The sequence below is a fragment of the Lissotriton helveticus genome (assembly GCF_964261635.1).
Source record: "Lissotriton helveticus chromosome 1_1 unlocalized genomic scaffold, aLisHel1.1 SUPER_1_unloc_26, whole genome shotgun sequence".
NCBI lineage: Eukaryota > Metazoa > Chordata > Amphibia > Caudata > Salamandridae > Lissotriton > Lissotriton helveticus.
Genome location: NW_027611666.1, coordinates 599,753 through 625,313, shown reverse-complemented (window position 1 = coordinate 625,313; position 25,561 = coordinate 599,753). Strand labels below are relative to the sequence as shown.

Genomic DNA, 25,561 nt, shown 5'->3' with positions numbered 1-25,561 from the left:
GTGCAGAGAAGGTGAGGCCTGTCCAGGGTGTGCAGAGGAGTTGAGGCCTGTCCAAGGGGTGCAGAGGAAGTGAGGCCTGTCCATGGGGGTGCAGAGGAGATGAGGTGTGTGAAGGGGGCGCAGAGGAGGGGAGGCCTGTCCAAGGGGTGCAGAGGAGGTGAGGCCTGTCCAGGGTGTGCAGAGGAGTTGAGGCCTGTCCAGGGGGGTGCAGAGGAGGTGAGGTGTGTACAGGCGGCGCAGTTGAGATGAGGCCTGTCCAAGGGATGCAGAGCAGGTGAGGCCTGTCCAGGGGTGAAGATGAAGTGATGCCTGTCCAGGGGGTGCAGAGGAAGCGATGCCTGTCCAGGGGGTGCAGAGGAGGTGAAGCCTGTCCAGAGGGTGTGCAGAGGAAGTGATGCCTGTCCTGAGAGGTGCAGTGGAAGTGGGGCCTTCCAGTGGGTGCAGAGGAGGTGCGGCATGTCCAGGGGGTACAGAGTAGGTAAAGCCTGTCCAGGGGGGTGCAGAAGAGGCGAGGCCCGTCTTGTCCTGGTGAGGGCGATGCAAAGGAGGTGAGGCCTATCCAGGGGTTACATTGGAGGTGAGGCCTGTCCAGGGGATACCGTGGAGGTGAGTCCTGTCCAAGGGATTCAGAGGAGGTGTGGCCTATCCAGGGGTGCAGAGGAGGTGAGGCCTGTCCAGGGGGTACAGAGGAGGTGAGTCCTGTCCAGGGGGTGTAGAGGAGGTGAGGCCTGTCCAGGGGTGCAGAGGAGGTGAGGCCTGTCCAGGGGTGCAAATGAGGTGAGGCCTGTCCTGGGGTTACAGTGGAGGTGAGGCCTGTCCAGGGGGTGTAGAGGAGGTGAGGCCTGTCCAGGGGTGAAGAGGAGATGAGGCCTGTCCAGGGGGTGCAGCGGAGGCGGATCCTGTCCAGGGGTGCAGAGGAGCTGAGGTCTGTCCAGGGGAATGCAGAGGAGATGAAGCCTGTCCTGCGCGGGTAGGAGGAGAGGCCTGTCTTGTCCTAGTGGGGTGATTCAAAGGAGGTGAGGCCTGTCCTGTGCTGTTATGAAACCTGCCATGTTGGGGTAGGAGGAGAAGCCTGCCCTGGCTTGTCCTCTGGGTAGGAGGAGTGTGGAATGCCTCAGCCGCTGCCCTCACTGCCCAGAGCTACTCCTTTCCAGACGTATAATTTGATTTTAAGAGCTCATAATCCGAGTTTTTGAAAAGTACCCCGAGTTATTATTGAGCCCCAGATGGCTCATGACAAAGGCACACATCTCCATCAAGTATGGAGTTTATTTTTTAAACCACTGTCTTTAGTAATGTAACGGATACTACAACCCCAAGAATGCACTTATGTATTATATGAAAGGACAGGCATGAATATTCGGGGAATCACTCTACGGAAATATTTGGATCCTCCTGGGGCATCGTGGCAGATAAGAGTAGAACAGTTAATGTGCAAGGACTTTAAGACAGAGGGAGAAGGGAGACAGGGGGAGGGAGACAGAGGAAGGAGGGAGACAGGGAGAGGGAGACAGGGAGAGGGAGACAGAGGGAGTGAGACAGAGGGAAGGAAACTGAGGGAAGGGGACAGGGAGGGAGACAGAGGATGATAGACAGAGTGAGGTTGAGAGAGGGTGACAGGCAGAGGGAGACAGAGAGAGGGAGTTAGACAGAGGGAGGGAGGGAGACAGACAGAGACAGAGGGAGGGAGACAGAGGGAGGGAGACAGAGGGAGAGAGGGAGGCAGAGAGAGGGAGAGAGAGAGAGGGAGACAGAGGGAGGGAGACATAGGGAGACAAAGGGAGGGAGGGAGAGAGGGAGATAGACAGTCAGAGTAAGGGGGAGAGAGCGAGAGAGAGAGAGGTGTGCGTGTGTGTGTGTGCTGGGTCTGGTGACTCAGTGGACGAAAGCGTCCGCTGCCGGGACCTGTGTTCAACCTCATGGTCTCAGTTTTTTTTCTTTAGACACGTCCCCCTCCCCCACTGCCCCCGCCCCCACAGGAGCGGCCCTTGGCCACAAACCACACTATAAATTTGCCCCCCGAGAGAAAGTTTGTGAGTACCCATGATCTAGAAGAACTAAAATCAAGGGAAGAGGATAACGATTCTTTATTGTAATCTTGTTCAAGGTACGATAATCTATACACATTCTCAGATCTCTGTCACGTTTCGGAAAGAAAAATAATGGTGAAGAAACGGGGGACTATGATGGTCGTATGAACCTGTTTTCTCTGTATTTCTAAATTTAATCTTTAAGATGACGGTTTTCAGCTTCAGTAAGATTAGATCCAGGATCCAAATCGATTTTGCAGTCATACGACCGATGTGGGGGCAACTTCTTTGATTCCGATTCACTGAAAACTTCAGCAAACTCTTGATGTTCTACCGTAAGACTCACAGTTTGAACCGCACACACCATCATCTTTTGCTTGCTTAATAAAGCTGCTGGATTTCCATCTTGCTCTTTCCGCTTTTCTCCGAAGCATTTTTCCAAACAATAACTTGAGTTGAACTTCACAGTTCGATCACTCCAGTTAATTGTTGGGTTGTGTTCAGTTAACCAAGGCAAACCCAGGATGATTCCAAACTGAGGAGCATCAATCAAGTTAAATTGAATCTCCTTCTTTTGAACTTCGACAGAAACAAGTTCCACAACTTCCGTGTGACTGGTTATTGGGCTGGAAGATGAATTTTTACCGCCAACAGCCCGACTGCCTCACTTCTCTTTTTAGGTAATGCCGTCAGACCAATTTTCGAGGCATATTGAGGTCACAAAAGTTCCCCGTAGCACCGGAGTCCAGCATCATGGCCACTCCTGAAAGAACTCTGTCTCGAAATCTTAGGGTCATCGTCAGAATGAGGTGTGGAGTGGAAGATTGTAGAGTATTGGCCACTTGATAAGAAATTCGAATTATATCCTTGTTAGCAACCACCAGCCCAACTCCTTCTACTGGTGGTGCAGAGAGTTTTCCTTCTTGAAGGTTTTTGGCTTCTTGGGACATTCCTTTACAAAATGTCCACTAATACCACAATAAAGCCATAGATTATTCTGTCGACGCTTTTCTTTCTCTTCTTTGGAAAGGGGGCCTCTAATAGTTCCAATTTGCATAGGTTCAACTCCATGTTCTCTATCACAAGATTTAACAACCTCTGCTCTGACCCGGTCAAATCGTGGTACACTGGGCCGAAATTCACGTCATCTTTCACCCCTTCTTTCCATTAGTCGATAGTCTATCTCTAAAACGAGATCAATCAAAGCTGAAACTTCTGTAGGGCAATTTGGGATCAGTGATAAAGTATCCTTTAAGTCATCTTTCAAACCCCGATAGAACAAGGCTGCCCTTTTGGCCTCCGGCCATTCAGTTTCTACAACAAGTTTGTTAAATTGGGCCAGGTGAAGACAAGCTCTCGATTCCCTTGCCTCAACTCCAGTAGTTCATTATCCGTAGCCTGTGCCACCTTCCGACGATCAAAAAGTCGCAAAAATTCTTTCTTGAACTCCTCAAAGTAATATAAAATTGGTGAGTCTTGGGTGACCAGGGGCATTGACCACAGGCTGCGTCCCCATTGAGATACGACTAGATGAATGCTATACGAGATTGTGTACTGGGAAGACAGTGGGCCGACACATGAAGTACAACGAGCACTGAGTTAAGAAAATGTGAGCCTTCATTTCAAATTTGATTACCTTATTTTCCTCTCTGACTGCTATTAACTCTTCTTGAATCTCCTTAAGAATATTTCCTAAATGTTTTAAATCAAACTCTTCAGCCATTCTGCTCAGGCGAGTATTGACGTGGGCACTTCGCTCTGTCAAGGGTCGTGGTTACTCACAGTGCCAACACTCCCAGGAGCAGAACGATGAGATTTTCCAAATTCCACCCCTAGTTTTCCCACAGCCACCAACTGAAGAGTTAACTAGTTTCTGTGTGAACCCAGCCGGGGGAAAGGGGAATGGGACAGAGAAGAGACTGCCTGACCTTCTGGCTCTTCCACTCTTCTTCTTCCTTTCTGCCGTACTCCATTTTATGCCTTTCTTACTCCCTCTCTATCTTCAAGCATGAGTGGAAATCGCTGTAACAGAAAAGCACACCATTGCTAATTTCCTTCAGTTCCTTCTCCACTTTCTTGCTCTCTGTCTCTCTATAATATATATATATATATATTTCCTTACCCAGAGTGCCTATGGCATTTGTTCCTCTTCTATTCTTTAATATAAGTATTTTATTCTTTGGTAACCTGCATTATAAACAACATTTTAGCACTCTTTAACTCTGTGAGTTAATTTATTCTTTTTCACTCATTCGTTCATTCACTCTCTGCCTTACTTTCTTATCTTCTGAATTTTTCTTACTTCTCACTTAGGAACCTTCTGGAGCCTCCGCCGTCAATCAAGCAACGAAGAAATCAGGAACTGAAGTATTCAATGGGTAAGTATTAATTCTTCTCTTTATATTTCTTTTTTCTTATTTACTTTAAATTTGTATTTCTCTCTAGTTCTAAATTACCTAACTAACTAACAGACGCACTGAAGCGCTCTAACCTGCGCCTAAGCCTGGCACAAAACTGCACTATTTCTATCTAACTAGACTACAGAAAGAACATGACTAATCTCTGAAAATCAGTTGGTGAAGTGCCTCGGTTCTAAAATCAACCGGCGCACTTCCCAGCTAGTCTGGACCTCGTGCCTGTGTACACGAGCTCAGGACTAGACCACCAACTTGCACCACGGTCCTCCCTGTTGGTAGTACCGGGGAGAATGCCCGTTTCCACGCTATAATCACCCGCGACCTTTTGCGAGCGGGTAATCTTTGCAATGCCGGTTCAATGGCAGATACTGCTGAACAAAGAAGAGCTTTGATTCCTTTTTCCTGCACCCTGACACCTGTCCAGGGGGTACAGAAGAGGTGAGACCTGTACTGTGCTGAGAGGGGTGAGACCTGTTCAGGGGGTGCAGAGGAGTTGAGGCCTGTCCTGGGCTGGGGGTGCAGCCTATCCAGGAGGGGTGCAGACGAGGTGAGGCCTGTCAAGGGGGTGCAGAGGAGGTGAGGCCTGCCCAAGGGGGTGCAGAGGAGGTGAATCCTGTCCAAAGGGGTGCAGAGGAGGTGAGGCCTGTCCAGGGGAGTACAAAGGAGTTGAGGCCTGTCCTGGGCTTGGGGTGCAGTGGAGGTGAGGCCTGTCCAAGCGGGTGCAGAGGAGGTGAGGCCTGTCCAGGGTGTGCAGAGTAGTTGAGGCCTATCCAGGGTGTGCAGAGGAAGTGAGGCCTGTCCATGGGGGTGCAGAGGAGGTGAGGTGTGTGCAGGGGGTGCAGAGGAGGTGAGGCCTGTCCAAGGGGTGCAGAGGAGGCGATGTCTGTCCAGGGTGTGCAGAGGAGGTGAGGTGTGTACAGGGGGCGCAGTTGAGATGAGGCCTGTCGAAGGGATGCAGAGCAGGTGAGGCCTGTCCAGGGGAGTTCAGAGGAGGTGAGGCTTGTCCAGGGGGTGAAGATGAAGTGATGCCTGTCCAGGGGGTGCAGGGAAAGTGATGCCTGTCAACGGGGTGCAGAGGAGATGAAGCCTGTCCAGGGGTGCAAATGAGGCGAGGCCTGTCCAGGGGTTACAGTGGAGGTGAGGCCTGTCCAAGGGGGTGCAGAGGAGGTGAGGCCTGTCCAGGGGATGCAGAGGAGACGAATCCTGTCCAGGGGTGCAGAGGAGCTGAGGCCTGTCCAGGGGAATGCAGAGGAGGTGAAGCCTGTCCTGCGCGGCTAGGAGGAGAGGCCTGTCTTGTCCTAGTGGGGTGATGCAAAGGAGGTGAGCTCTGTCCTGTGTTGTTATGAAACGTGCTATGTTGGGGTAGGAGGAGAGACTTGTCCTCTGGGTAGGAGGAGTGTGGAATGCCTCAGCCGCTGCTCTCACCGCCCAGAGATACTCCTTTTCAGACATATAATTTTATTTTAAGCGCTCATAATCCGAGTTTTTGAAAAGTATCTGGAGTTATTATTGAGCCCCAGATGGCTCATGACAAAGGCACACATCTCCTCCAAGCATGGAGTTTCTTTTTTAAACCACTGTCTTTAGTGAAGTAATGGATACTACAACCCCCAGAATGCACTTATGTATTATATGAAAGTACATTGCTTAAAAAGATAGCGTAATTCTATTGTATAGACCACAATAGGCTACTATACGTTTTCCTTGCCCAGCCGGGCAGGGAGTTTTATTATAGGTTAATTCAAATCTTTTTGGTTTTTAAATACATTTTTACAACAAACAATTTTTGCTGTGAAGCACAGTCCTGCGCCATTCATAAAAGGTTGAAAATAGAAGGAAAGAAATAAAGGAAATAAGAGAGAAATACTTCAGGCAACAGAGAAGTGAGCGGTCTGGGCACTGTAAGGATCAAAAGATATAACAATGTTTCCCAGATCAGAAAATACATACAATAATACCAATGGTCAACAGTACATCTGCTAAGAAAGGTCGACGTTTCGATACGGCGCTCTAATTAAATGGGATCATCATCAGGACTTTAACAAAATAATTGCCTGGATAGAACACTAAATGCGTCTTGGTGCCCTTGGTGGGGCCTGACAGCCCTTGCAGGGTATGCGCAACTTCATGCCCAGTGGTTACTTCAGTCTGTCATTTGCATGTTTTCATGGACTCAACAATGCATTGCACTGTATTTGTTTTTCTCTGAGACCAATAAAACAAATTTAAACCTAAAATGCACTACAGAGGGCATCTTAGAGATGCCCCCTGAAACCTAACCTACAATCCACGTCTTGTCTGACAGGCTGCCTAGGCTGCCACACAGCAGACATTTTGCTGGACCCCTGGGCGGAGAGCCCCCGCTCTCCTGGGCCTGCAACAATGCACATCCTGGGACGAGGTACCAAGCCTCCTCCCCCAGGATGGGCAGGGGAAGCTTCAAAGGCATTCCGCCTTTGTGTGCTTCTTCAGACCACTTGATGTACTGAGCAACTGGCCCCCACCAGTTCTAACCTACACTCTGGCGGGAAGACTGGTGGAAAACCCTACGTCAGGAACGGGGGTGCGCCAGCCTGTGCCAACTCCACCCCTCAGGTGGGAGAGGAGAGGTGATGCACGACCCCGGGCTCCGGCCATCTTGAAGATGGGGAGACCTGCCCAATCACAGCTAGGCTCCTGCCCCCCTCCCACTGGAGAGGAGCAGGCTAGGGGGTGTACCCACCCCAGGACAGCGACCCATTAGTCCCTGCCCTTGCCCTACCTGTAATGCCCTTAAATTTAGTATTTAGGGGCACCCTGAACCTTTCTTCCCCAGATCCAGATTATGAAACAAGAAAGAAGAACAAGAAACAAGAAGACCTGCCATGCAGCTGTTAAAAAGAGGAAGACACCAACTGATTTGACCCAGCCTTACCGGCCTGTCGACCCTCGAACCTGCTCCTGCTAAACCTCGGCGTCTCCAGTGGTCAGGAACCTCAAAAACCCCAGAGGACCTGACTGCCTTGTGACTCTGACTACCTGGGTCTCCCACGAGCCGTGGTACTGCTCAAAGCAAGTAACAAGCCCTGGCATCAGCCCGGAACCGCGAACCCTGCATACTCTGCACCCGCCAAGCCTGGCCTGTGCTGGAGTTGAGGTACTGGGTTTTTAAGAACCGGTACCGAACCTACAGAACCGGTAACCCAGCGGTGCCAGGGGATCAACACCCAGAGACCTCGGGTTCTCCTGAGTCAGACCTACAGAAACTTCAGAGTCTTCCAGGTGAAGTCAAAGATTAGTTTATTGGCTGCAACCAAGGTGACAGGGTCCTAGAAGTACAATACCAGTATATTCAGGAGACTGCACACTTTCACGAAGTTAGGCTTCTCTTCTTATACACAATATTCAGCCTTGGGCAAAACATTCCTTGGATTCGTGGTATTTCATTTATGGTTACTGATTACAAAAGAAAAGCAGAGTCATGATGACATGTACATATTTCACGTCGTGCGGCCCATAACAAATCATCCGGCAAGGCCCAACATTTCATCAGATATCGCTGGACCCCTAATAAAAATGGTCACCTCCCCGTCATAAAGCAAGTGAGGAAAAGGAGTGGAGAAAGATGTGAGCGAGATATGGCAGGTGTGCGCGCTGAAATGGTTTTATGGCTGGTTGGGCCTAGATGCTATCTTGCTCGGCCACTGGGAGGGAACTGACCTAACGAGTTCGGCCTGGGGCAATGGTTCTAACTTATACTGGGGTCAGAGAGAAGTCGATTAAGGAGTATGTGTCCTTGTGGAATCAAATTCAACTGGATTAAGGCCTATGTAAAGGGCAACATGCAGCTAAGGGTTTAGAAGGTAAATGACGATTTCGAGGTGAAATCGTCACTCGAATACGCCGAAAATACATGTACTTGATGTACTCGTCATTCTCGGTCTTTTGATACCAAATTCGTCCTGTTTCGACAAAGTTTTTATTCTCGAGTCCAGTACTATTATATGAATCCGGATTTTTCAGAACCACAGACCCTCCTTTTGCCCTTATATAGGCAATTAATCTATCCTCATGTTAATCTGAGTCCAGATCTATATTCCTAAAGTCATTGAGATGTTGCTGCAACATCATTCTAGTGCTGAGCTCATGTCTTGACACAGGCTTCCTTACACATGATGTAACACAGAGGCCACATATTGCAGGAGCACACTGTATGCATAGACAAAACAGGAAAAGAATGGCTAAGACCATCCCAATGACCATCAGAATTTTCCATCCCCAGGCAGATATCAGTCCCCAGAACCATCCCATTAATGACCAGTCTCCTTTATCCACATGGATAGATTCAGAGATTTTATGTAGTTTGGAGATGGCCCCGTATACTGTTGGAGCATTATCTGGAATAAAAATGCAACAACTGGACTGGATCAATTTGCATACTCCACCTCGGTCCGCAAGTATTACATCCAAAGCGACCCGGTTCTGAAGGGTCATCAGTCGAACCGACTGGAGCTCAGCAGTCAGGTTACTAAGGGCACCAGCAGTTTCAATAACGGTGGATTCAACTACCCTTGTCAATTGCCTTATGTTTCTGCTGTTAGCCATGGCTCCCCAGAACGGCAGAACACCCATTGCAAAGTCACCAAATTCTTGACCTGCAGTGTCTTCTTTACTCAAAACACCTCTAACTACCCTTGTCCGATGGTAATCTGCCGCTGCTGTGTAGGTGGGAGGTAACAGGAATGAAACAAAACATGAGCCCGAGAAGTCAGGGGGCAACCATGTATAGGCTCTATCATGGCAGATGAAATAAGTACCCTTAGCGGCTAAAAAGGCAGGGGAAGTCTGGGATCCAAAAACGTACGTTTCTGTGCAGACACTCTTCCCTAGCTGAGCTCTGGGATTCCTACCAATACCTTGCAGACACAGGTGACCTTGATGGGGTACGATCCAGATAGGGGACGATCTCTTGGCTTGCTGTTTCTCACTTAATGTAGTGCCATATCCGGTCACATTCCAACCTACATATGCAAGTATTTCATCATCCGGGGTATCTTCGTAAGAAGTTACTTCCTTGATCATGTCAACTATACCCTTGACTAGGGCGCTAGTCTTGAGGTTGTCTTTTACAGAACGTAGGGGTTGGATTTCTCGTGCATATATGAATATTGTCCTATATGCCCATACTGACCCATTGCGACTAAATGGCAGGACCAAATAGGGGATACCTCTATCCGTGGTGTGGGGCATGAGACCACACACCCAACAGTTGGTTGTGTTCATTACAAGTTGGTGTTGGTGTAATAACTGAACGAAGGAGTTATTAATGAACTCTAATCTCCTATTTGATTCGTGGTCAGGCAAAGGGTGGAAAGAATGAGAGGAAACAGTAGGAGGAGGTATGGGTGATGTAGTGGGCGCAAATGTCACATGAAAAGAGAATAAAACATAGCTTATCAAAAAGACCATTACGCTAAATAGCATAAAAATACACATTATTATAAAAAATTTCTTCCTTATTGTTTTCAAAAGTCTCTGCTTAAAGTTCATTTGTTTGGCAGGTCTCTCCACATCAGGAAACTCCATCCTCTCTAAGGTGCTGCCCGCGGCGGTAGGTTGTTTCTGCTAAAGGATGCTTCCGTCAGTCTAGGGTAGCTCCCTTGGACCAACTGGAACCAGCGACCTATCGTCGTCAGCTGCACCCAAAAGTCTTTAATCAACCGCGACCCTAGCAGCGGAACCCGGATGGCGGTTCGAAAAAAACAAAAATAAGCAAGTTACCTAGATGGGAGAATCTGCACTTTCAAAAATAGGATTTGGGGAAAAACACACATTTTTATTAGTCCACAGGTTTTTCTCTCGGATCATAAAATAAATCACTTTTACTTTAGTCTGTTTTTCTTGGTCGCAAATGGTAGTGTCTTTTCCCGGGTACTGTCTGGTCCAGAAATAGTAGCTCAGGTTCCACAGAGTTCAATTGTTCTGGTGGTGGCGCAGTTTCTGAAAAAATGTTCCCACTTTCGCAATCAGGATTGGCTTCTTTCACACGTTCATCAGTTGTGCGCTCTGAGTCAGTGCCTCCTTTTCGGACCCATTGGTCATGTGGCAGAGGGAAGGGTATTTTCTTACAATGGATCCCGTGGACCCAATTGGCCTTCCCCTCCACTCTAACAGTCGACCTTGTAGACAGGAGGACGAGGTGAGGCCCGGTCCATCTGGGCTGGTCGTTTCTTGTTCTTTGGAAATTGCGGACAAGCACCCAGGAACCGGGGTCAATGGAGTGACCCGGTGTCTCAGAGACCGGAGGCAAGGTGTTGTGGACCTGTTGATATAAAACATGCAATTTAGCCGTCAATTCATACAAATAGTCAAGCAAAATGGGGTGTTGCAGCTCGCTAAACTTCGTGGGCCTAGGCACTCCCCATATGTTTGGCTGGCCGACCAAAGATTATTTCATAGGGGCTGAGTTTCATTCGCGAATGCACAGTCATTCTGGTGGATAGGAGTGCTAAGGGTAGAGCGTCAGGCCATTTAAGACCTGTGCTCGCTTGGATTTTGGCCAATTTAAGTTTAAGCGTGCCATTGTAACATTCCACTAATCCAGCTGATTGGGGGTGATTTGCAGCGTGGAACTTCTGCCTAATGCCTAGCCCTTCACACACTCTTTTCATCACACAACCCACAAATTCACTTCCGTTGTCCGACCAGACCATTCTAGGCATTCCGAACCTGGGGAAGAACTCTTTCACAAGGGCTTTCGCTGTGGACAAGGCAGTATTGTCCCTTAGGGGATAGGCTTCTACCCATCTTGAGAAGGCACAAACAACCACGAGCACATATTTTAAGTTGTTGCACCTCTCCATGTGTATGAAATCTAGCAGCAAAACCTCGAACGGATACGTAGGAGGTGCAAAATGACCAGCTGGAGTTGGGGTTCCCCTACCAGGATTGTGCTTCAGACATACCATGCAATTCTTGACAACATTCTCTGCACACTTGGGAATCCCTGAATCCTTCCACACTGGGGCCAACAACTCGCAAATCCCTTTCGCGCTGATATGGGCCATCCCATGAGCCATTGTAACCACTGCAGGCACATATGCATCGGGTAACAACCATCTCTGTTGCTTTGTCGATTCAATCCAACAACCATTTGCATCCATTCTCCCTGTACTTTCTCTCCACATGCTTAACTCTTTCTCCGTGGCCTCAGCTTGGATGGACTTCACACTTTCTATCGTGTCTTCACATATTCCAACATCACCCGTCCATCTTTTTGGGCTCGCAACATACATTCGGCTCATCATATTCTTTGCAGTTTCCTTAGCAGTTTCATCAGCAAATGCATTTCCACGACCAACATCATCAATCACTTTCTTGTGTGCACTACATTTCACGATCGCTACTTTCAGGGGCAACGTCAGTGATTCAAGAAGCTCATTCACCAACTGACCATGCTGAATCTTAGCTCCATGCGAAGTTAGGAACCCACGTTCTCTCCACAATCGTCCAAAACTGTGAGCCACTCCAAAAGCATACTGACTGTCGGTATAGACAGTCACTTTCATTCCTTTGGATAACACACATGCTCTCGTCAGTGCCACGAGTTCAGCGGCTTGAGCTGAACCATGTGGTATTCGCGCAGTTTCAACGATTGTGTGCAAAGTTGTGACAGCATATGCTGTAGTCACGTTACCATTTGGGAGTTTAAAGCATGAACCATCCACCCATAATGTACCATCACATTCAGCAAGAGGAGTGTCGGATAAATCAACTCTCCCTTTCGTCTCTTCCTCTGTTCTGAGGAAACAATTGTGCTGTTCTGAAGCATCCGATTCCTCTGTAATTGGTAACAATGTGGCTATGTTCAAGGTACTGCACCTTTTTATGTGCACATGGCTCGCTAGTAGCGTCAATTCATAACTGGACAGTCGAGCACTAGTTAAGTGCTGTGTCTTGGTCCTATTTAACAACGTGTCTACTGCATGCGGGACCATCACGATTAGTGTATTATTCATTACTAGACCTGCAGACTGTCGAATAGAAACAGCTGCTGCTGCTGTGGCCCTTAAACAACTTGGCAATGCTCGTGCTACCGGATCCAAAGTTGACGAAAAATAGGCGCATGGCCGCTGTCTATCTCCGTATAACTGAGTCAGCACAGACAATGCACAGCCCTCCTTCTCGTGGACATATAATGTAAAAGGCTTACTGTAGTTGGGGTTACCTAACACAGGGGCCGAACATAATGCTGTGCGTAATTCAAAAAAACTTTTCTGACATTCTTCCGACCAAGGAATGGGATTGGGTGTATTTGTACACGTTAGTGCCAATAAGGGTTTGGCTAATAACGAAAAATTTGGAATCCACTGTCTACAGTACGATGTAATGCCCAAGAAAGCGCGTACTTCTCTCTGCGTTCTTGGCACATTCAATTTAGCTATTGCCTGAATTCTTTCTGGGGTCAGTTTCCTTCCCTCCTTCGATAAGAGATGACCTAAGTAGGTCACTTCTTGTCGGCAATATTGGAGCTTGGAAAGTGACACCTTGTGGTGCAGATCACATAGATGACGCAGTAATGTCAACGTGGCCATTTTACAGGTTTTCTCAGTATCCGCAGCGATGAGCAAATCGTCTACGTACTGTACGAGAGTGGAACCTTTGGGCAAAACCATTGCGTCAAGCTGACTTTTCAGAGCTTGACTATATATTGAGGGGCTTTCACAGTAGCCTTGAGGGGCGCGTTTAAAGCGGAAGCTGCGACCACCTAAACTGAAGGAAAAAATATCCCTGCTTTCCTCAGCAATCGGGATACTGAAGAAAGCATTCTTCAGGTCAATCACCGAAAACCAGGATGCAGAGGCTGGAATCATAGTCAATAATGTTGTAATGTCGGAGACAACTGGGAATTGTGGCACCACTATCTTATTTACTTCCCTAAGATCAATCACGAATCTATACACAGGTGGCTGAGAAGGGTCAGTTCGTTTTAAAACAGGCAGAACAGGACTATTGCAAACATTGCCTCGTGTTTCTTCAATTACGTCTTTTTCAATCAACTCGTAAACAATCGCCAGCAAAGCTTTTTCGCCCTTATTGGATATTCTGTATTGGGGAATTCGTGGCATTTTGACATTCGGTTTTAATGTTACAACATATGGTGGAATTTCTAAAAGACCTACATCATTCGGACCAGTAGCCCAAAGAATATCTGGTAGAAGTGCCAATTCTGCTGGAAGTGCATTTCTCGACAAATACATGGGAGAAACCACTTTCTTACCTAAAGTAAGTTGTACTCCTGAGGGAGAACAGTACAAAGTCGCATACAATCTTTTTAGCAAATCTAATCCTAGCAAATTTTCACCACAACCTGTTGTCAAAATAAGGGGTGCTTCGAATTCACAAGGACCAACAGAAAGAGATAAAGGGTCAGAAATCGGATTTCTAACCGGGGCGCCAGAAAAACCTACGGAAACGTTCATTTCGCCAGACAAAGGTGCGCCAGGGAGTTTGGAGTGCATAATAGAACTCTTTGTAGCACCAGTATCCAACAGAAAAGGTTCTGACACACCCGATGTAATCACCTCAACGTAAGGTCCACTCTGATCTACTGGAACTGAAACAACTCCCTCTCCTTGTCTAAGGCTGTCCTAGCAATCATTATTCTCCCACTGCTCATTTTCTGTGTAATACTCATCAACGTAGTATTGAGCTGTCCTGTCAGATACGTTATTTTGCTGGTCAAACCTGTTCATAGAGTTTTGTGGTGGAAGGGGACGTGCGTCCTGAGGGGCGTTTCCACGCCCTCTACCTCTAGGCGCTTGCTGACTACCACGACCTCTTACGCCAGAAATCCCATTTGCACGTTGTGGTAGGGCAGGACAGTCATATTTGTAATGACCCTCTTGTTTGCAGTATAAACACTGGTTGGGACCTACGCGGTTTTGATTGTAATCGAATCTCTGCAAGTTTCTCTGAGGCTGCTGAAAAGTGTTCTGGTAGGGATTCGGACCATTATTATTTTTATTACCACCACCACGTGGCGGATAGGCTTGCTGTAGCAAAACCTTCGTTTTGAGTTCTCTAGTTTTCTTTTCTACTTTATCTTTCTCATCTTTGTCTCTATTCTCGTAGTACTGTGCGGTAGCTAATATCTGGGCTGAAGATGAGACTGCCCAAGAACTTTCCGAATCTTTTAATTTCCTACACAAGTCTGGAAGTAGATTGTGCACAAATTTATCGACAAACAATCTCTGACCACCTTCTGTGGTCATATCTTGACCGCTGTGGTCAATGAATGTTTCTTTAAATCTGGTGAAGAAGTCTGACACAGTTTCTTCTTTCTTTTGCTTGCATGCAGATAACTTATCCCAATTTACACGTATTGCAGGCATTATCGTTTTCATGTAATCTACTATTCTACCAGGTAGTTCCGCTATCAGAGGCTCAGGCTTAGCACCACCAACTTGTCGTGCGTCTGCAGCAGTAATATTAGCCCACGTGTCACCTAATTCCTGGTCATGATCTACATGACGAATTTTTCCCCATAACGGCTGTGGAACAACGTTCCCAAATAACATATCGATATCGGCCAAATTCATTATACATGACCCAGCAGTTTGCGACAATTCTTTATAGTACCCTGCAGGATTTTTACGCGGATCTGGTAGTGTTTGTTTGAGTGCTAAAACTTCAGCTTGCTTCCATGGAACATGTACCCATACGCGGTGAAAGTGGGGCAGGACAGGTGGGACAGCTGTCGCGTCACCCTCTCTCCACTGTGGGGGAACTTCTCTCATAGGGTATTGTCGTGCCTTTTTCCTACTAGATGCACTAGATTCCGATGGTGACCCAGAACTGCTTCCCTTACTTCGATATGATAATAGCATTTCAACTGCCTTTTCCACATCGGGACCTACAATCATACCCTCTCCAAACTTAAATCGTACACGACACATCTCTAGCGGGATGCATTCTTGATCATTGTCTTCTAAATCCTCGCCAAGAAAGACACACATCTGTTCGAACACATATCTCTGTGTCGCTGCTTCCCATTGATGGAAGACTTCCATGACAGACTGTAAATCATATTTTGCAGTGTCCATGACCCATTTCCGAGCTAAACCATTCAGGGAATCTCTCTCTTGATAATCAGGCAGTTGACTTCGTAACTGTCTTCTACTTATGTTAGGGGTCGTAGCAGGCGACCCGAAAAGAGGTAAAAGAAGATTAGTAACAGTGCTGGCCATTTTCTGCCGAAGGGAAGGTGAAACTGAAGGACAAGCAGATGCAAAAACGGGGTGAGATAAGGCGGGGGTAGAGATGGCAGAAGAGGTATCAGGAATAATAGATGTGGTACTAGGCAAAATCATAGAGGGGGCATTAGGAGATGTAGAAAGCACTGTAGGCAAAATCGTAGAAAACACAGGTGAAACAGAAGTGGTTGGTGGGCCTGGAGGAGGCTGCACCGAAGAAGTAGGAGCCAGCTGAAGAACAGCTGGTGGGTGCTGTGGAAGAGTCAGAGGCGCAGCTTGTGCAACTAAAGGTTGCGGGGGTGCTGTAGCATTCTGCGCATAGGGGGGTGGCGAAGTTAATAATTGCGACATTAATTGGTCTTTTTCACGCTCTTTTGCTGTCCCTTGCTGAAGAGACGGCAAAACTGGATAACACTTATCTATTGCCATTTTACGTTGCCTGTGCAACTGCTCATTTATCTGCTCTTCCTCATTATCTTTAAACTGCACGGCAGCTTGCATTACTGAAAGTCCCCCTTCTCTCTTATTTTTCTTAGCTAATTTAATTTCTTTTTGTTTGGCTTCTTTGCGGAAAGAGTCAAACATCGCCGGCCGGGCTTTCTTTTTGAAGAGTTTAACTTCAAGGTTGTCTAAGATTTCAGAATCAAAGCTACCATATTGGGGCCATTTTAAAACACCGTCTTTCCTAGTGTATTTAATCCATACCTCGTTATAAACGACGGGGCCTACCCCATGTTTAACGTATAGCTCGTAAGTCGGAGTTCCAACTGGAGGAACCGGACATGAGTCCTCCAATCGGGAGTCCCTATTATTACTACCAAGACAAAACCAATTCCCGAGTCTAAGACAAGGCATCCTCGCTCTCTAGTCTAGTTCCAAAACTTCAAAGGATTTATCGATTACGATATTTCTCGTGAATACACGAGTCCTTCGGTTATGGTGCTTGCAAGAACCAATAAAAACCTTATGTATCTCCAAGATACCACAAAGTGAGTCCAACTAAGGACTGGGAGACGCTCCACTTATACTTAACTGAAAAATATCGATGGCTTCACCAGAAGACTCGTCTCAGCGTTTCGCTCTACCGAAAATTTCAAGGGTCCAACATCAGGGCGATAGCCAGGGCAGCAGTCCTTGTAGCCGTCGGGAAGCGGGGAACCTCGCAGTAAAGACCTTCGGACCACGTCGACATGCAGGGGTCGATGAGGTGGTGGGCCCTCCTCCGGAATTTTGACACAAAGCTCCTCACGATCTTCAGGCTGATTGGTACCACTGGAATCGCCCCACGTTGGGCGCCAAATGAGGTACTGGGTTTTTAAGAACCGGTACCGAACCTACAGAACCGGTAACCCAGCGGTGCCAGGGGATCAACACCCAGAGACCTCGGGTTCTCCTGAGTCAGACCTACAGAAACTTCAGAGTCTTCCAGGTGAAGTCAAAGATTAGTTTATTAGCTGCAACCAAGGTGACAGGGTCCTAGAAGTACAATACCAGTATATTCAGGAGACTGCACACTTTCACGAAGTTAGGCTTCTCTTCTTATACACAATATTCAGCCTTGGGCAAAACATTCCTTGGATTCGTGGTATTTCATTTATGGTTACTGATTACAAAAGAAAAGCAGAGTCATGATGACATGTACATATTTCACGTCGTGCGGCCCATAACAAATCATCCGGCAAGGCCCAACATTTCATCAGATATCGCTGGACCCCTAATAAAAATGGTCACCTCCCCGTCATAAAGCAAGTGAGGAAAAGGAGTGGAGAAAGATGTGAGCGAGATATGGCAGGTGTGCGCGCTGAAATGGTTTTATGGCTGGTTGGGCCTAGATGCTATCTTGCTCGGCCACTGGGAGGGAACTGACCTAACGAGTTCGGCCTGGGGCAATGGTTCTAACTTGTACTGGGGTCAGAGAGAAGTCGATTAAGGAGTATGTGTCCTTGTGGAATCAAATTCAACTGGATTAAGGCCTATGTAAAGGGCAACATGCAGCTAAGGGTTTAGAAGGTAAATGACGATTTCGAGGTGAAATCGTCACTCGAATACGCCGAAAATACATGTACTTGATGTACTCGTCATTCTCGGTCTTTTGATACCAAATTCGTCCTGTTTCGACGAAGTTTTTATTCTCGAGTCCAGTACTATTATATGAATCCAGATTTTTCAGAACCACAGAGTGACCTAAGACCCTGAGGACGTCCCCCCGGCGATTCTGACTTGGAATCCAGTGCCCAAGGACCCTCCTCGATGACCCAGACGACGCCTGCAGCCTCAGGACAAAGGACCCCTCCGACCGAAACCAGCAGGTGGTAAGATTCCCAGACCTCAAAAGACACCCCTGCACCCGGCTCCCCACGGCCCCCTGTGCCCAATTTCTGGGTGCTTACCTATCCTCCAAGATCCCAACTTACTCCTCCAAGTGATGGTCGCTCCAGAGGATCCTCTGTCCCTGAGCCTGCAGCCTTTGTTCCCTTTTCAAGATCTCTATTGAATAACATTGAGCGCCCGATGGCCCAAAGGCACCCTGCAACCAGCCGCCCGAGTGCCCCTGGCAGTGCAACCTTTGTCCCTATCTACTTCCCCATTTGTCCTGAGCAAGTAACCCAGAGCCCGCTTCCACAACCGCGTGGCCTGCTAGCCAGCAGCCACCAACCGAAGGCCCCCTGCCTCTCATGGGATAAGATTGAGTCTAACTACCTCTGCACCCGGCTGCCCCTGTGCCGCTGAGGGTGTACCAACTGTACCTACCTGACCCTGGGGGACCCCTGAGTCTATGCCCAGAATCTTAACTTCACCAGTCGAGTACTCACCTGAAAACCGATAACTCACTTTCCTTCTATTGGATAACATTGACTGGTTTGACTCGAAAGATTTTCTAAGTGTGAAGTTTTGAAACTTTAAAATATTCATCTAAAATCAGCCGAATAACAAATTCCGAAGTACTCACCTGTAATCAGGAGAGAAGCCAGTACTGTACCTTTTAGCCCAGTACTGAACCGCAAAAGTAATCCTAACCGTGTTTACTAGTAACCTGAATTTTCTTCCATAGGAAACCATTGACTGTTTTTCTCTGAAATTTCTTCTGTCTACTTTTGAAAATTACAAATATTCCTTAAAAATCGTACCAAATACTGAAACGTAATTACTTACCTGTCTTAGGTAGAGACCCGAATACTGAACTTAGGAGTACAGTCCTGGATTACAAAAGTAACAAGAACCTACTTTACCTGTGACTTGAATTTTCTTCCATTGGATAACATTGCTAGTTTTTCACTGAAAAGTTTCTGTCAACTTTTAAAATACCGTTATATTCTTTAAAAATCATTGCAATAACTAAAACGTTTTTACTAAACTGTTTTCAGCTTAGACCTCAGGACTGAATCTAGGATCCAGACCTGAAGTTACAAAAGTAATCAATAAAGTAATCAGCTGCATTTATGTAGAAGAACACATTGAGGTCAATGTTAAATTGTGTTTAGAATTGTGTTGCCTACTGCAATCCCTGTACCTATTGTGTTTACAAAGTTTATTGCCTCTTTGTAAAGTAATTACCTGAGATCACTCATATTGAGAAAAGTATATTTTGACACCTGTTGGTTCTAAAAATAAAACAACTATATCTTTTGATACAAAACAATTGGCCTGGAGATCAGTCCTTGAGTGTGTGAAACCTTTTGCTGACTGAGTGTGTACAACATATGCTTTACACTGTCCTCTGGTACTGCCTTACTGCTTGACCAAGCTAGCACTTTAGAGAGTAAGGTCAGCCCCGACTTTAACCTCTGTTATACCTCTGGGGATTGTGGATTCTATACACCCTGTACCTTACTTTGGTCCAGCATATATAGAGCCACTTTCTCACACAGACGGTATTCGCAGTGCTGCATTAGGTGAAATGAAATTAAATGAAATGAAAAACATATTTACAGAGCGCTAGCAGCTGCCCTGAGGCGTCCAGGCGCTAAAAATTACCATCAGTGCTCAAGAAAAAAAGGAGTGAGTCAACACTATTGATTGAACAGAAGAGTTTTAAGTTTCTTACGGAAACTCAGAAGGTTAGAATCTGCTCTAAGATGAAGTGGTAGAGTATTCCATATTTTTGGGGCTTTATATGAGAAGGAACGACCTCCGGCCCTCGCTCTATGAATTCTTGGGATTTGGGCTAGAAAAGCATGTGAAGATCGTAGAACTTTGGTGGGTTCATATGGCGATACCAGCGGGTGATTGATCTCTGGACCTGATTTCCAGTACGCCTGATGTGCAATGCACAGAGATTTAAACTTGACTCGCTCCCTGATGGGGAGCCAGTGTAATGATCTTAGACCAGTTTTTATTGAAGTTCTCCGGGGGGTGCCAAGTAAGGTGCGAGCAGCACAATTCTGAGTGCGTTGTAATTTTTGTAGGGTGTATTCCGGCGCCCCAAGGTACAGAGCATTGTTAAAGTCTAGGCGGGATTGAATTAAGCCCTGAATGACTATCTATCTTGCCTCAAAGGGGAGAAGTGGTAGGATTTTCTTTACCATCCTTAGGAGGCCAAAACAGGTCGCAGAGACTTTAGTTGCCTCCATGTCGAAGGTCAACGATTTGTCTATCCACACCCCCAGGCTTTTGATGTTGTCTCTAGGGGTGGGAGCTGTGCCCATGCTCAGAGGCCATGACATCTCCAAGGTGGAAAGAGTTGGAGGGCCTAGAAGCATCAGCTCAGTTTTATCATCGTTGAGCTTCAGACATGATTTAGTCATCCAGCTCTTGACATGCTCGAGACAGGTTGTTAGGTTGGACTGCGGTAGTGGGGTACTCCTTTGTGCAAGAGAGACCACTAGCTGGGTATCGTCCGCATAGGTGATGATGTTAATACCATGCGGACGTACTATTCCAGCCAGCGGTCCCATATAGGCGTTAAAGAGCGTAGGGCTCAATGAAGAGCCCTGCGGAACCCCACATCCCAGAGGCTTCTTCGAGGAGACCGATGTGCCTTCAAAGACCTGGAAGGTTCGGTCTGATAGAAAAGACCTGAACCACTCCAGGGCTTCTCCCGAGATTCCCATATCGAGGAGGCGGTCCAGAAGTATTTTATGGTTGACCGTATTGAAGGCGGCACTCAGGTCAAGGAGGATCACTGCCACTGACCCTCCCTGATCGAGTATCCGCCTAGTCTCTTCTGTCACTGCCAACAGGGCTGTCTCCGTGCCGTGTTTTGGGCGAAAGCCAATCTGGGAGGTGTCGAGCAGATGGTTATGCTCGAAGAACTGGGTTACACTGATGTTGATGTGTTTCTCTAAGATCTTGGTAGCCCAAGGAAGCAATGATATTGGGCGATAGTTATTAAAATTAGTTGGGTCAAGGGTGTTTTTTTTTAACAATGCTCGGACCATGGCGTGTTTCCAGGACTGTGGAACTATCCTACCGTAATGGAAGAATTCAACAGCTCCATTAGATTGGGAAGAATGACTTTGTTAACTTGGGTCAACATCTCAAGGGGGGCAGGGTCACAAGGTGAGCCTGATTTGATTTGGTTAATCAAGGTCTCAAGGGTGTCAAGGTGCAGCATTGGGAAGTGGTCCAGAGAGTTGTTATGGAGGGAGACCGCTGATGTAATCGATGGATTAGGTTTTTGCAAAGACGAATCAGTTTCTGGGTCAGAGAAGGAGAGATAGATTGTGTTCTTCCCTTAAAAAAAAAGGCATTGGCCAGTTCCTCGCATCGAGAGGATGAGTTGTCATCAGCTGATAACCGTGATGGCAACCTGGTCAGTGTTTTCACAATCTGATAAATTTCTTTAGGCTTAGATTTTGCCAGTTTAATCTTTTCCGTATAATGTATGGATTGTTTATCTCTGATTTTGTTTTTGTAGTTCCTAATTGCTTCTCTGTAGGTCGCTTTATCTGTAGGCTCATAGGATAGGCGCCACTTCCTCTCTAGTCTTTTACAGAGGTGTTTTTTTTCCCTTAGATCTTCAGAGTACCAAGGGGCGGTTTTTTGTTTCCTTCTAGCACCGGAGGTTCGATAGGGAAGTACAGAGTCCAAGGAGCTTGTTATCCAGTTGTTAAACAGCTCATTGTTAGCGCAAGGATCAAGAGAGAGTGACGGATTAGTGGCAGTAAGATTGCTCATCCATTTGTCTGTTTTGATCTTTGACCAATTTCGGGTGGTACGAGAAAGGGTGGTAGAAGGTAAAATTTTGGGAATGGACCAAGTTAAGGAAATTAAAAAATGATCAGTCCAAGGAAGATGGCTAATATTGCCAACCTTTAGAGTTTTGCTATTGCTAAATACTGGGTCTAAAAGATTACCCTTGTTGTGTGTAGGTCCTGGCACCAATTGATCTAGTTGCATAGCAGCTAAACTGGTTGTGACTCCCATGGCAGTGGTGTCTAGCAAGTTATCAAAATGAATGTTAAAATCTCCCAGTAAGGTAAAATTAGAGGGGGAGGTGACTAATTCAGCTACAACAGTTGGTCGATCCGCCAGAAATTTTTTTATGGGACCAGGAGGACGGTAGATAAGGATGCCAGCGAAGCTATTGTTAGGTGTAAATTCAATGACAAAAGGGAAACTTTCACAGTCCGCAATGGACTCCGTTAGGCAGTGACATGTGTAAATGTCTTTATAAATGATAGCCAGCCCTCCACCTTTGCCTTGTGGTCGATCTAACCGGGCTATCTGATAGCCGGGAATGAGGGCTTGCACTATATCAGGCTGGAAATCTTGGGTAAGCCAGGTTTCAGTTAAAAATACTGCATCCGGCATATGTTCCTCTAACAACAGCGACATCTCCAGACTATGCTTGGCCAGAGATCGACAGTTAAGGAGAAATATTTGGTAGTCCTTAGAATCCAATTGGGTGAGGTGGTCAATTAGCTCAAGTTTACAGTGAGGACATACATGGGGGGTTTCTAGAGGGGGGAAGTGATGAAGGCAGCCATCGGGAATGGGAGGACAGGATCGAAGTAGAAAGTCCTTATTATAAGCTAGCCTTTGTGGTTGGGGCAACCAGGGGGGGTGGCCCCTGGTCCCGGTTGGGCGCAGACGGGCGCAGACAGGCTTGCCTTTGGCGCGCCCGCCCGCTGCGCGGACGAGATGACATAGGGAATTTATAGGGTGTTTAGGAGGGTGGGAGGCGTCCTGCAGCTAGAGTGTAAATCCCTTACCCCTCTCAATATGGTGGCTCTCAGTGGCGGTAAGCCCTATTTCTATCTCTCTGCGCCAGCTCCTACTCGGCTGCGCAGGAATCGGTAAAGGCGATTTTCTGGCTAACAAGTGATCTATAAGTTCTAACAAGTAAGTACTCTACTTGAGAACATGCGGCGATTTAAAATATCGTGATGACAGTAATGTGGAAAATAAAAGTAGCAAGGTAGCTGAGAGAACCCCCGGCTTCCGCCTCAGGGGAGAGAAAAAACAGCACGGTAGCAATCAGCGCGCTGTTAGGAATGACAGGATTTAAATACTGCGGGAGGGCGGTACATGAAGTAGGCTGATGCCGATAAGGCACTTGACTCCCTGGAGTAGCCTTTTATGATCGAAACGTTTAGGCGGCTTGGTATGTCAGATCTCGTATGAAGCTGCTGGACACACAGCTTGTGGCCTGCATGTACGTAAATGGGCTCAACTCCGATGCCGTTCAGATCGCCTGGGGCACTGGGCTTAGTGTTATAATTTCTGATGTCTTTGTCTCAAACTGGAGGATCGCAAATTTGAATCCTGGTTGGTGCACTATGAATAGTGACTTGTATATTTTTACTGTGCTGCCACCACACAGGCAAACTGACCCAGGAGTTACAAGTTAGCCGTGGCGGCTACAGGCCATTGCTTACATTGATGGCCCCACCCAGGTCTCTGGCCCTCTGGACAGCTATCTAAACAGAGGCCATGCCCTTTTGAGAAGCTGGTGACCCCAGTGCTTCTTCGAACAGTTCTTTTATCGTGGCTCTCCATTTTACGCGACCAACTCTCACCCCAATGGCCTCCTCAAATGGTGCGATGTTTGGGTGACATTCGTTCCGCGAAGTCCTGAAGCGTTCATAAAGCACAAGCCCGAAACCCATCAGCCTATATCTTTCAGGATCAAGACCTAACGAGAAGAATAATAATTTACAGACAAGGGGTGGTGATGGACAGAGTCTCTGAATTAAGCAGAGTACTCTCACCCAGTCAAGAGATCAGGGCTAGATCCAACACCGTTTTTTAGCTCATTGCACCATCCCAGTTTCAGAACCTGGCTGTATGCAAATTAGTCTGTCCCTGGCCCAGTGCATCATGGGAACAGGTGTAGGAGAGTAGGGTCTGCTATCCTATGGTCACCCCAAATTTTTGCTTTTTGCTTCACTGGTTTTCGACTACTGAGGCTGTGGGCCTGCTGATCAGACCCCCAGCCTGCTGTTCTCTCACTAAATTACTGAGACATGTGCTATAGGCACATATCAATTGGAAATGGACTCCTTGTCAGCCCCTGTATAATGCACTATAGGTGCACAGGGCATAGGGGCCACCAAGGCCTACCAGGGGCTGCAGCATATCTTTTGCCACCCCTGGCTGGTTCTTAAATTGACACAACTGGCTGATCACTCAGCTGGGGTAAGGTGGTGTAAACACCCCTTGCTTAGATATAGTATACCTATATCTAAACCTATATCTGGACACATGTAAACCTGTGAGCCACTCCTATAGAAGGCCTCATCAATCCTGGAGGCTGAGTGCGTGGTTTTATGTGAGATGGAGCTCTAGCATGAGCTGAGCCTGTCTGCAGCTGTCGGGAACAACTCCCTAGGCTGTTTCAGGATAATGCCATACCATATACTCTTAAGTGCCTTATAATCCTCGCGGTTAAATAGCAACTTTGGTTTGGCTTTATCAAAACATGTCGTGTAAGGTGTCATACGATTTGGAATACCATCCCCTCGCCAGTTCTGGCGACGGGGATGGCATTCCACCCCTCTAGAGGGGTAAGACATGTTGCTTTACTGAAACGCGGTTAATTTCTCCAAAGACCTTAGATCCACAAAATGGATGCCTCTGCCACAGACAAATGTCTGGACCCCTGTAGCTGACCGAAACTCAGCCAAAGGGGTCCTGGACAAAGGGTTTTCCTGTCACAGGAGGGTGTCACCGCCCTCCAGACAGGAGATAGTGGATTGTAGCAGGGAGGTTTGAAAGAAACCAGACACTGCCTGGGGCGCACAAGGCTGCCCCTTGCATAATCCGGCCAAACCGGTTCTGGGGCACTCCAGCCCTCGTGCCAGGGCGGCCTGGATCAAAGGAAGGGGGTGTATCCACCCACTTCCTGGGTTCCACCCATAGGGGTGGACCTAGCAGGTAATCACGCCCCCCAGATTCGAATAAGAGTGGGAGCAGTGCCAATGCACATCAGATTTCCTGGAAGAAACATTTGAAACGAAATTATTATTATTATTATTATTATTATTATTAAAGGCTTTTATATCGCGCTCTATTACTAAAAAAATAGTATCCTGGCGCGTTGAAGGCAGAGCAGACTGGGGGAGCGTAAATAACTAGGAATACAGAAAGTAGGGAGGTTTAGACTATAATATTGAAAAGATGGGTTTTAAGACCCTTCTTAAAAGAACCAAGAGTCGGTGCAGTTTTTAAATGAAGAGGTAAAGTATTCCAGGATTTCGCTGCTCTCACTGAGATTGATTGGCCACCAAGTCTGCAATATTTAAATTTGGGGACAGTCATTTGGCACAGATTGGCCGAGCGCAAAGGGCGATTGGGAATATACAAGCAGAACCTTTTTCTCAGGTAGACAGGACCAGTGTGGTGGATGGCCCGATACGCCAGCACTAGGATTTTAAACAAAATCCTGTGGGCAACAGGGAGCCAGTGCAAAGCACGGAGAAGAGGTCGAGCACTGGAA

At 47.1% G+C, this 25,561-nt stretch overlaps 1 protein-coding gene across 1 annotated transcript in view; it reads left to right on the top strand.

Annotated features, from left to right (window-relative positions):
* LOC144805809 (uncharacterized) overlaps positions 1 to 25,561 on the top strand; it is a 69,226-nt gene that overhangs the window by 19,928 nt on the left and 23,737 nt on the right. Inside the window, exon 3 of the mRNA XM_078672287.1 lies at positions 4,344 to 4,408. The gene's annotated coding sequence lies outside the window, so the exon portion shown is untranslated. The remainder of the gene's footprint in view (positions 1 to 4,343; positions 4,409 to 25,561) is intronic.